The sequence below is a fragment of the Vespula pensylvanica genome, chromosome 8 (genome assembly GCF_014466175.1).
Source record: "Vespula pensylvanica isolate Volc-1 chromosome 8, ASM1446617v1, whole genome shotgun sequence".
Classification (NCBI taxonomy): Eukaryota; Metazoa; Arthropoda; class Insecta; order Hymenoptera; family Vespidae; genus Vespula; species Vespula pensylvanica.
The window spans coordinates 5,007,880-5,017,117 of NC_057692.1; the positions used below are offsets into that span (position 1 = coordinate 5,007,880).

A 9,238-nucleotide genomic window follows, 5' to 3' on the forward strand; every position below is an offset into this window, starting at 1 on the left:
AAAAAAAAAAAAAAAAAAAAAAAAGAAAGTATGCTTTATATTCTAAACATTATCACACAATTTTTTTCTTCTCCCTACTCGAAAATTCTATCTCGCGATAGATATAACAATAGTAATAACAAAAATGAGATCGATTTTAAATCGAAAACAAAAAAAAAAATAATCACTAAAGAGCGAGTACGAGGAAAATTAATTTACAATGACATTCTTTGTCTTTGTTTAAATATTCGTAAAAAAAAGAAAAAAGAAAGAAAGAAAGAAAGAAAGAAAGAAAAAAAAAAAAAAAAAGAGAAAATGAAGTATGTAGCTACGCGTAAGTGCTGATTAATCGTGCAAATATCCTAAGAAGTAATAGATAATTACTACTCTTAGTTAGGAATTAATTTGTTTATTTGTCCAATGGCGGCCTCGTCGGCTCTTGGTAGGTACGCGCATAGAAATAACTTATTCGTATGCGTTCCACGCAAGTAGACGCACCTGCGTGTTCCACGAGCGTGTCCAGACAGAGCGGTTGGTTAGGGGCCACCGACCTCTTCTTCGGTGTCTGCCTTTCCAGAATTTGCCGAAGCAAAGCCGGCCAAGGGAGAAGGTCGACTGAGTTGCCCGGTCTTTGATCTTTTTGATAATAAATCTGATACGACGTATATGCCATACCAAAAAAATATAATAATAGGTCATACAGATTAATTTATTTAAACGTTCAATCAATCTTTTCTGTCTTTTTCTTATCAATGTATCAAATTAACAAAATTCAATTTGTTTCTCTTTTTTTTTTTTTTTTTTTTTTTCATTTTTTTCTCTATAAAGTGATATTTTAACATCGATTAATACGAATTCGATCGAGATAAAGAAAATATATCTTCTTTCCTACTTTTATCCTTTAATCGTATAATATCTCAATGAATTAACATTTTCTATGAAAATGTCGAATTGATCGAATTTAATATCGCATGTAGGACAAATTGCACGGAACTATTTTGTTATTATCATTATTACATATGCGTGCACGCAACAAGAATATACCGACTCGCCCTATATATGGTTATAAATACTTCTACATATGTTTATATATATATATATATATATACATACTTAGAGACATTGACGGCCATTGATTAACAAAATTAATAACAAAAAATATATTTTTATAGCTTATCCCATTAAAAAAAAAAAAAGAAGAAGAAGACAACAACAGATACTTTTTCATATCAAATTTAACAATAATTCCATTACTATAAATATACCTATACATAACTTACTAGAAAATTGTTACGTGTCATAAAAAATATATAATATACCTTTGTCCCACATAAAATTTTTTTTTCAATGGGAATATATTTTTTTTCATAAAACAGCATGTTCTTTTATGTACAATTTATTATCGTACTTTCTGTTGAAAATTAGAATTGCGTCAGATAAATCAGATAAAAAAGGATACTTCGCTAAACCAAGCAAGATTCGCTTCTATGCTAATAATGGTCTCCACTATATATATATATATTTATATATATATATATATATATATATATATATAAATTCAGAATCGCTTTGTCCCAGTACTCTGTGCTATGGCGCCCTTAGGTTAGTCATGTGGATATTACTACGACGATATCCGTAGCGTGGGTCGCTTTGTTCCTCCTCGTCGGCCTATCTTTTCCCCCTCGGTAAACCCTCGCACTGGCGTAACCTTTGTGTGTTAAAACCTCTCTCTCTTTCTCTCTTTCTCTCTTTCTTTCTCTCTCTGTCTCTCTCTCTCTCTCTCTCTCTCTCTCTCTCTCTCTTTTTCTCTTTTTCTCTCTGTCTCTTTTTCTCTCTCCGTCTGTCTATCTCTCTGTCTGCCTTCCCCTTTTTACGTGAGAAAAACAGAAATTATACTTACTCCATAAAAACGTTCTATTTCCTCCCATTTATTTTAAATACTTTTCTTTTTCAAATATAACATCGTCCTATCGTTTCGTAAAGTTTTGTAATAATATTATCCGATAAAATTTACAAAAGGATGTCCTAATAGAATTTCATATATTAAAAGGAAAGACAAAGATACTTGACTTTCTTTCTTTCTTTCTTTCTTTCTTTCTTTTTTTTTTTGTTTTAATAGCTTCTTACATTTTTCCTTTTTTTTTCTTTTTTTATTTTTTTTTTTTTTTAAGTAATTCATAATAATACATTACTATTCATATATCGAACTAATGCACATACATATATATAAGATCGCTTTTCAATATACATACATTACATACATATATATATATATTATTATTGAGTAATTTTATTATATATATTTATATACAATTTGTGATACTTATTTAAAAAAAGAAATCAAACCCCTACGTACGTACTTATTTCCATTTTTAATATGCAAAAAGAATATCGAAATTCTTCCATTTTATTTATTGCCGATAACGATCCTTCGTACAATTTTAAAGAGGAAGTAATTTGTCAAATGATCCGTCCCCCTCAATAAAACGATGTTTTATATATATATAATATAATAATAACAATTTGAAAATGAAAGATTTCTCTTTCGCGACACAACTCGAACATGTTTCTACGTCACTGGCCGATTCTCTGTGTATACCCGCTCGCTGCTCCCTGCCATTGTGCGAACACGCATGGCAGGAGACCATAAAAGGGTTATTGTTTCGACGGATGGTGATACCTGTGCGAAGAGTCGCCTTGTTTTACGTTAGTGAACTAACGTCGTGTATTTATCGTTATAAGATCGTCTCGGTTCTACCATAGATACTGTTATTCGATCATGCATCTCATAGAAATTCCTATATCAAAAACATTCTCTTTGAAAAAAGAAAATAGCACCTATAATTAATTATCTAATCAATTAATTTATTATTATTATTATTATTATTATTATTATTATTATTATTATTATTATTAATATTATTAATATTATTAAGTCGTGGATAAATTTTAATTGAGAAAATTTGAGAACGATAATTTATCCAACATTTTTGATGATTTTTTTTCAACAAACATGGCCGAAGACACGGCACGCCTCTACGTTTCTTCCACGGTCCATTGCGATATCCGTTACCCTACAACCTCTCGTTCCTGAGCGCTAAAGAATTACGAGCCTTCGAACTGATTATTAAGTCCCATTGATTTAAAGCGGTGCTTTAAATACCCCGGTACATCAAATGAATTTTACTCGGACTATGAAACGAGAAAAGAAGAGAGACAGAGAGAGTACTTGGTGGGTGGTAGCTTTTGTTCGTTTTGCAACATCGTTTTGCATACTACTCAATTATTATTATATATAGGGTGTTCCGTTAGCCCTCTATAACGTCGTCCAAGTCGTACACGTATGTAATTATATATGTATGAATTTTTTTTTCATTTTACTTTGTTTTATGGTCCCAACAAAAACCATACTAAATCTTTCTAGGATAGATTATAATTATACTATATAACTTTTATATTATGTAATTTTCTTCGTTATAGAATTAACCAAGTTTATTAAATTTTGGAATATACTTTATTAATCTTAAAAATTGAAAAAAAAAAAGAAAAGAAAAAGAGAAATATAAAAACACGTATCTTATGAATAAACCAAGAAATCTTATGCGAATGCATGCTTCTATAAAAGGAAAATAATATTATAAATCTTAGAGGAAAGTTTATTACATCGTTTATATACATTATTATATATTTTAAAAGGCAATTTTCATTGTACATCTTTTATGTAATGCATTATTATATTACAAACGTTTCATTTAACAAACATATATAGCTCACAAATATACACGAGCCAAAAGTTGGACACCACGTTAACGGTACACCCTTTATATAAGCATCCATCGATTTTTTTTATTCCCAAATAATTGAAGTACTCCCTCTTACTGCCCATTCATCATTTATAAATGATTAACCAATTAACTTCGAAGACGTGCCAACTAATCATTTGAAAATTTTATTACATTTGCTTATAAAATATTACTTATCGAATGCACTTGTTTATACCGCCTTGCATTTATTTTATTCGCAATATATATTTAAACATATTTTATACGATTCGATTACATTGAATTTCATTAAGGTTAATAAACCAATTGACACATTAAAATGACTACGAAATTTTGTCATAAGAAAAAAAAATAAATAAGAAATAATAAAAATCATAATAAAAAATTCAATGAAATTATTGTCGTACAGATTAGAAATCAAACAAATGTGTTACGGTGTGTGTGTGTGTGTGTGTGTGTGTGTGTGTGTGTAAAGTGTGTGTGTGTGTGTGTGTGTGTGTGTGTGTGTAAAGACGAATAAGGCATCCCTTCTTGGGCTGCCAATTTGCATGACCGATGATCGGTCACCACTATAAGCGATTCGCTAGAGTGCATCGTTATTATGCACTCTCGAGATACCGATCAAACTGTCAGTAATAACAGTCGCACGAGCTGTGCGCGTACGCGAAGGCAGCCCTCGTGTTTATTAAATTACGTCAAATTATTGGTACTCTTCAAGGGGCTTACATTATATCCGAAGAGAGAAATCCTAGATCGTAGTCCTTCCATGTGATATCGTCCACCCTCTCAGAAGATATTACACAGAGAATCGAAAAGATGTTTATCCTTGATTTACGAAAAAAACAAAAAAAGAAAAAAACAAAACCGAAAGAAAAAGAACGAAACGAAAAAGATCAAAAAATATTGGAATAATCTATAACCCTTTATTATTATTATTATTATTATTATTATTATTATTATATATTATAATACATGTATATTATATATTGTAATTATATGTATAAATATGTTGTTATTTGTACGATATATTTATATAATTTTATTTTTATTATTTTTATTATTACTTTTTATTTTATATATGAAATAATATATTTTTGTATAAATATAATATATGTAATAAATAATAAATAAGAAATTATATATATATATATATATATATATATATATATATATTGTGTAAGAAAGTAAATGCAAAGTGTTTCTTATAAAGTTTCTATTTAACATAACATTTGATTTCTGATTTTCTACTTTTATTCATTTTCAGATCGACAGACGAAGGGCTGAAGAAGGCAAGAGAGCGGACCAATAGAAGATTGAATTCTTCTTTAGTCTCCGACTAATCAAAATTCATAGCCAGAGAGAGAAAAAGAGAGAGATTGAGAGCAACAGAGATAAAGAGAGAAAAAATAAAAAGAAGAGGAATCAATAAGAGGAAAAGAGAGAGAGAGAGAGAGAGAGAGAAAAAGAGAGAGAGAGAGAAAAAACGAAAGAAAGAAAAGAAAAAGACAACTGATTGTGAGAGATAACATTTTGTATTAATTAACTTATGCCCGTGAAAGTCGGCCATCTAAACTCATCGTTTCTATTCGATCTTTTAACGTACGTAATACGACCTCTTATAAAAGGAGAGAAATAAAGATATAGAAATAGAAGAAACAGAGACAGAGAATGTTTGATAATAGGAAAAGTTTCAGATAGTTTGAAATAAAATGAAAAGTTTATTTTAAAAAAAAAAAAAAAATATGAAAATTAATTAAAAGGAAAAAAGATATATACATACATATGTATGTGTATTAACAAAAACGAAATAATCGTCTTACGAACGAATGATATTTTTCATTAAAAAAAATACAAAAAGAAAGAAAAAAAAAAGGAGAAAAGAAATTGTCACACTTCGAGCATCGTATTTAAACGATAACAAGAAGTTGTTGTTTTTAAAGGATTGAACGAATAGTTTTTCACTTTGAGATTTTTTTTTTTTTTTTTTTTTTTTTTTTTTTTTTTAACGATAAAGAAAAGAAGTCTCACGTATAAAAAATTTCGACGAAATGTTACTCCATAAATTTTCATATCAACGAAATAAGCATAATGAAACGTATGAATTCTGTTTAGGCGTATCACGATAGATATAAATAGGATGAATGAAAGTTTGAAAAAAAAGAAAAAAAAGAAAGGAAAAAAGATAGTCGATGAGATCGTTCACATTGAATAGAGATCGTAAAAAGAGAAAGAAAAAGAAAAAAAGAGAGAGAAAGAAAGAGAGAGAAAGATAATAGATGGATAGAAAGAGAGATATAAAGGTAGAAGAAAAAAAAGTGAGCATTTAATTAATTAATCTCATAATGGATTATAGATAAGAACATGAATGCCATAATAATGACCAAGTTTTGTGGTTGTACTTAAGTCATACTTTTCTATTTTGACTCTATTTTATAAACTTAGCTTAGATTTAAGTTATCGCATGGATAGTGCGTGCATATTGATAACATTGTCCGTGTTATGTGCGTTATATTGTAACAGATATATACGTGTATATATGCATGTATCTATGTATGTATACATATATATCTACATTTATATATACATACATATATATATATATATGTATGTATATATTTCTCTACCTACATACACGTACAATATAAAAGTTCGAAGCCGCTGCAATGAAGAAGAAAGAAAAAAATAAGGAAAAGAGAATGGAAAAAAAGAGGAAAGACAAATTTTCACGAAAAAAAAGCTTAGATTATTAGTTTATACGACATTTAAAGGATTCAGAAAAGATCTAACACAACGAAATGCTAAAATCATTCCATGCTATGACAACGATTAGATTTTTCAAACAAGAAATTCGTATGACGTGGACCTTTCAAGAAAGAGAGAAAGAGAGAAAGAGAGAAAGAAGAAAAGAGAAGAAAAGAAAAAGAAGATAAAATGAAAAAAGAACAGAACAAATCTAACACACACATTCCAGCTTTTTATTTCCAGCGAATCATAGCGATAAGCGAACGCAAAATCAAACAAGACAATGTAAAAAGCGGCGTTTAACAGAGAACCAACCAGAGCGATTCCTCTTATTTTTTTTATTTTTTCTTTTCTAATCGTTTTTCAAATCGTTTTTTAAATCGACGGTAAAAAGTAGTTGTCCAATCTTTAATGGATAAACGACATATCAAAATCGACATATCAAAAAAAAAAAAAAATGTTCGTCTACTTGTTCTATGATTGTTTTTGTTTTGTCTACGTTATTACTATTTTGTTTTTAATCTTGATTTTTCGTACTCAGTGCCAATCGATTATAAAATGAAATAATTTATCTAACAACGGGATGGGTCCTCTCCCTCATCCATTCGATAAATTCGACAATAGAATTTTAAAGATCTCACAGTCTAAAGTTTAAACAAAATTGCACGTAATTATCGCGTTGTCCTTATACATCAATCCTTAAATTTCTGAAGGATTTTACCTGACCATTTATCATCGAGTTCTCATTAAAATAACCGCTTAAATCGAACTCGTTAAAAGTCAAGTTTGAGATCGCTTAATCGGATAATTATTATCTCATTTATTATGTTATGGATGAAATTGTCCGGCTACGAGCGTGCTCGGACTTTGGTCTCATTTTTGTGATTATTATTTAAGTATATTATATATATATATATATACATATGTATTATTATTATTATTATTATTATTATTATTATTATTATTATTATTATTAATATTATTAATATTAATTATTATATAGAATAATATTATAGATTAGGCTTTTTACAATTTAGTATGGATTTATATACCGTTAATTGGCCTCTCAGGGTGCCTAAGAAAAAATACACGATAAAGATTTTGATAAATTTTCAAATAAAAACTTCATCACCCGCGAGACCAAACGAAAGATACATACATATATACATACATACGTACATACATACATACATACATAAATACATATCTTGAACGAAAGACCGATATGACCTTTCGTTTCTCATACAACATTTTCTTCTAATCTTTTTTTCTGTTTTTTTTTTTTTTTTTTTTTTTTTTTTTTTTTTTTTTTTTTTTTTTTTTTTTTTTTTTTCTTTTCTTTTCTTTTCTTTTTCCTTTATCTCTTTCCATCAATCAAGATTGCAATTGAGGAAAGGATACGTTAGTTAATTAATTGAACGATTTAATAATAAGCTAGCTGTCGACGTTGTACAATAGCACGTAGTTTATGTTAAAAGGCATAAATTCTTTTTTTTTTTTTTTAATTATCATTATTAAATATTATGTTTTATCTAATTAAATGCATACGTAGAAGGCACTCGGTCCCCTTTACGATGTCGAACTCTGTGCTGTATCTTGTACGACAATGTTCTCGGAGAGTTCAATAGTTTTGCCACGACGACGAGGTCAAAAGAAAAAGAAAAAGAAAAAAAAAAAAAAAGAAAAAATTAAGCGAAACAAAAAGGAAAAAAGAAGAGAATGAAAAATAAAAAAGAGTGAACGAAAGCTAAGGAGACTAATTCCTTTTTTCTTTCTTTCTTTCTTTTTTTTTTTTTCTTTTTTCTTTTTCTTTTTTTTTCATACACAATCACACGTTTTCGTGGCGAAATTAATCATATGCGTAAGGGTCGAGGATCGTTGTGCCTTCGTATATATACGTTTAAATATGTTTAACGATAGTAACGAGGATAGATATCCATTTTGTGATCGATAAGAAATTGTTCATTTCTCAGTTTCTTTTTCTGTTTTTTTTTTTTTTTCTTTTTTTTTTTATACTTTCTTTCACTGCTTATTTAGATAATAAGTTATGTACCCTAAAGAGTGTTTCAATAAAAATGACAACGAAATTTTTCTACTAATTTTTAAATTTTCCCGCTCTTTTTCTTTTCTTGCAATCACGATTGCAAGATCGTCTTGTTAGAGTCGAGCATACATTTCGACGAAGGAATTAATCCCTTTTTTGTTATGTAACTTGTTATCTTTTTTTTTTTTTTTCGTATTGATCTAAATTAATATTATACGATTTACAAGAACGATTTGCCAATGAATTTTAATCTTAGAACTTTCAAACGCTTCACCTTGCTAGATTAATTCTCTATCGTTATATAGATACAAAAAAAAAATTAAAGTTATATACATACAAAATTTCATATGGAATTACAAGAAATTTCATTTCTCTTTTATATTGATCTATGTAATTTTATATAATTATCATTTAACCTACAAAAAGAGAATTTATGAAAGAATTTTGTACTTACAGTCTTTTGCGTGGATAAGTAAATTTCCAAACTTGAATAATCGCGATGTTACGAATATTGAAAATCCATTTCGGAAAATAAATTTTCTTCCGTTATTTTCACTTCTTTAACAATTCATTATTTTATTTATCAAAACTCAAATTATAATATTTATTCGAACGAATGATGTTCCTCCAATCACCGACGACTTCTCTTGCATTCACGGAATAAACTGGATTGGTCGAGAACGTCAGCCAA

At 28.4% G+C, this 9,238-nt stretch overlaps 1 protein-coding gene across 11 annotated transcripts in view; it reads left to right on the forward strand.

Annotated features, from left to right (window-relative positions):
• Positions 1–5,216, forward strand: part of LOC122631053 — a 149,036-nt gene extending 143,820 nt beyond the window's left edge. For all 11 annotated transcript variants that reach the window (XM_043816257.1, XM_043816258.1, XM_043816248.1 and 8 more), the window contains one exon: positions 5,026–5,216. The gene's annotated coding sequence lies outside the window, so the exon portion shown is untranslated. The remainder of the gene's footprint in view (positions 1–5,025) is intronic.
• The last annotated feature ends 4,022 nt before the right edge of the window (positions 5,217–9,238 follow it).